The sequence below is a fragment of the Triticum aestivum genome, chromosome 4B (genome assembly GCF_018294505.1).
Source record: "Triticum aestivum cultivar Chinese Spring chromosome 4B, IWGSC CS RefSeq v2.1, whole genome shotgun sequence".
NCBI classification, from domain to species: Eukaryota; Viridiplantae; Streptophyta; class Magnoliopsida; order Poales; family Poaceae; genus Triticum; species Triticum aestivum.
Window position 1 is genome coordinate 251,234,831 of NC_057804.1, and position 4,269 is coordinate 251,239,099.

Consider the following 4,269-nt stretch of genomic DNA (forward strand, 5'->3'; position numbering starts at 1 on the left):
CTCTGCCTTTCTGTCAAAAAAAGGTTGCTCTTGGGCCAAATTCAGAGCGTAGAGCCAAGTGCAGGCTAGACTAATGGGCCAACTGCATCCAATTAGGCCTATTCAGGGGTTCTCTTGCAGGTTTTCTGTTTTCTGTTCTGATTTAATTTAGGCAGTAAATCATAATGCTGAAACTTTTTGTGGAAGCTAATTGAATTATTCCAGAGCCAAACAATTAAGGTTAGAAATTTTTTGGAGCTGTTAAATATTTAATAGCAATTTAATTACTCCAATTCAAATACACCGTGATTTAAATGAAAGACCAAAATGTCATGGAAAATGTGCCTCAGCTCTGGTAGAGGTTTACACCTGGTGCCAAAATAAATGAACATTTTTAAGGGCATTACATTGAGAAAAAATAATTTGTCTAAAAAATGAAGGTGGAAAATGCACAAAAAATTGGTGTGGCTGGGGGCTCGAACCCAGGACCGCGTGGGTTTCTGGCGTTTAGGGCTTCGCTGGTAACCGCTAGGACAGATGGAAAGAGTTTGACATGGTTAGGGAAGGAAGGTATACATAGTGAAACCATGAATGTTTGCACACGCGTGATAGTGGTTTTCCTTTGTTTTGCACTGAAATATTGGAGGGTTGGAAGGTTGAAAACGTATGTTTGCACTGCCACATGATTTTGGTTAGAGTGGCACTTGGTTTAGGGTTAGAGTGGCACTTGGTTTAGGATTTAAAGGGAATAAATTTGCATGTTAGTCCATGACTTGTTTTTTTTTGAATGAAAGAGAGGGCTTCTCACCCCCTCTGATTTTCATTAATGAAAACCACAAGTTCTCCAAATTCATGACTTGGTTTAGGGAAGAAATGGTATGTTTGGGCACGGACATTTTTAACACACATAATAAACCCTAATAACTTAGATAATATGCAACAAACCGTACCCTTACATTAAGCAATAATAATAAGTTCACGGACACATGAAGAAACATGACACGACATGACATAGAAAAGCAATAAAATAAAAACGAAACATGACGAGCTTGACTCCGGGCTTGAACATCTTCATCTTCACCTCCTTCTTCCACCTTGGCCGCGTGCCCCTTCAACACCGTCTTCAACTTCACACCTCCTCCTCCTCCTCGTAGGGAAGGGAGTGCATCTGGACTGAAGTGGGGAATATGCTCTCGTAGTTGGTGTAGATGTTGTACACGATGAAGAAGATGGCCTTGCAGCCGCACCAAAAGACTTGGCCGAGGAGCTCGCGCGCATCAAACGGGTTGGTGAAGGTGACTGTGAGCAGTAAAAGTGATAAAGACTCGACTAGATGGCGAGTCGTTCGTCGGCCCGACCTTTCACGGTACTAGCAGTGGCAATAAGAAATTTCGGTCAAGCGAAGATGCAAGACCGTAAGATCAAAACTAGCGTCGAGTAGATTAGATCAACTCCATGCGCAGCAGCAACAAAATCCTCACAGATCAGCAACAAAGATATTTGATGTCCCCCGACATGGGACGTTTTCTGTAGCTTTATGTAACTCACGACTAAAAAACAATCTGATCTTGTTACACGGCCGTATCCTTTTATTTAAGGAGCGCGCATGCTCTAAGTACTAAACGACCAGGACTCTGTTACTTGCCTAATCGGCAAGGTCTTTCCCTATTTAAAAACGCTTTAACCCCTAACAACTAGTAGTACTCCGTACTAGCACGTCCTAGTACTTACCGACTCTGACACGTTTTCTTAACTAAATACTAGAAGGCCGCACGCATAAAATATACTTGCTACATCTTGGTAACCTGATGCTTTTCGGATAGGTTCCTGGGTCGTGCACTGGGATTTATTTCCAAGGACTCTGGATAATAATTGATGAGGACCGATCCAATAAGAATTTGCTGTGGAGGCATTCTGAAGTTGGGTTTCACATCATCTTCCGGTGGAATCTCATGTGCCGGTGGAACCTCATGTGCTATGGCGCCCATCATTTTCATATTAGAATTTGTAGCTTGATCAACTTTTGCTAGTGTAGGAGTGGACGCATCATCCCCTCCTCCTTGAAACAAAACCGTCCTCGGTTTTGCGCTAAACTTCATGACCTTCTTTTCCAGTGAAACATTTGTATCTATTTTGATTTCTCCCGCAAACATAGTCCGCAACACACGTCGTCTTCCAGCATCCCAAAAGGAGTAAGTGTTGGACCGGCCTTCGTGTGTGGCACAACGGTCATATTGCCATGGTCTCCCCAGTAACAAATGACATGCATCCATTGGCAACACATCACAGATAATTGTATCGATATAGTCGCCAACAGAAAAACGGACACGCACCTTGTGAGTAACTTTCAGTTTGCCAGACTGATATAACCACTCAACACGGTGTGGCTGAGGGTGCTTCCATGCAGGTAACCCCAAAGCTTCCACCAATCCCTTACTGACTGCGTTGGTGTAGCTTCCTCCATCTATGATCAACTTACAATTAGTGTTGTTGATTTTGCATTGAGTTTGAAAAATATTCCATCGCTGCCCCTTATCCTCAATGCGATCTTCTTGCACCCGTTGCACCATCAAAGATGGATATGATTCAGCAGCTTCAAAACTCGCAACCACATCTTCAACATCTTCAGATTTTTCACCAGAAGTGTCAGAAACTGCCTCTTCATCACTAGCGGATGCATAGCCATCTCTCGTGAGCAACACTCTTTTCTCATTAGGACATTCACGCTTCATATGTCCCCTTCCTCCACACTTGAAACACTCTATGTCACTAGTGCGTCCGGTCGACTGTGCACTAGAATCAACCATCGACAGTCCTGATTTTGAAGCATCCTTTTGCATGGAACCATGAGAGCGATTTGATGATGTCGCCCTGGAGCTAGGACCGACATCCTCACTCTTATACTGCGAGCGTCGCCATGTGTTCAAAGTGGTAGTGGGAACAATGTTGACTTGGCGTCGCTTAATCTGTTGTTCCGCACGCACAGCTTGGTGCACAAGATCTTGTATGTTGTAGTAGACCACCATCTCAACACGATCCTGCACCTCGATATTTAGCCCGTTAAAGAAACGAGCCATAGTCGCCTCCGGATCCTCCGTTGTCCCTGTACGTATCATAAGCAATTCCATCTCCTTGTAATATTCATCAACACTCATATTACCTTGAGAGAGCCGCTGCAACTTGTTGTACATATCTCTTTTATAGTGCTCAGGAACAAAACGTCGCCTCATGAATTCTTTCATACCTCGCCAAGTCGTCGGCCGATGTCTTGAACGACAAATTTGATTCCACCAAATTAGCGCGTATTCGGTGAACTCAATTCCAGCAAGTTGAACTTTCTTCTCCTCGCTATAATGATGGGCATCAAAAATTTGATCAACACGCATCTCCCACTCCAAATAGCCTTCTGGTTCGCACTTGCCGGAGAACGAAGGGATTGAAATTTTTATGCGCCCAATTCCATCATCCAAAGGCACACGCACAGCTTGACCAACTCGGTCATGCACTCCACCACGAACGGATGTTTCGGGACGAGGCTCATAGTGTCGTGGTCGTGGCGCGTACCCCGCATGGTCAATGCCATCATCGAAACCATCATCTCCAGCATGAGGGTGTGCCGCCAAACGGCGATCATGCACGCCGGTATGTCCGTCGCGAGCTGGTGGTGCATAATGCAGTGGAGCAGCCGGAGCAGTCTGTGGTGGTGCAGAATTCGATGCCGGCATATTGATGATATCTGCCAAACCATCAAACCGAGTGATCAGGACATCTATCCTTTTGCCGAGCGCATCATGACATTGCTTGATGTAGTTGCATGTGTGGTCAAAACCATCCCGAATATTTTGAGGAATATCATCCGCGTACACTGGACGTACAATTTCCTGAGAATTAGCAACAACCTCGTCTTCCTTGTTGACCGAGGTCGACATCTTGATCAACAAAATACCGTGAACAACCTTAGCTCTGAATACCACTTGATAAAGACTCGACTAGATGGCGAGTCGTTCGTCGGGCCAACCTTTCACGGTACTAGCAGTGGCAATAAGAAATTTCGGTCACGCGAAGATGCAAGACCATAAGATCAAAACTAGCGTCGAATAGATTAGATCAACTCCACGCGCAGCAGCAACAAAATCCTCACAGATCAGCAACAAAGATATTTGATGTCCCCCGACATGGGACGTTTTCTGTAGCTTTATGTAACTCACGACTAAAAACCAATTTGATCTTGTTACACGGCCGTATCCTTTTATTTAAGGAGCGCATAGGCTCTAAGTACTAACCGACCAG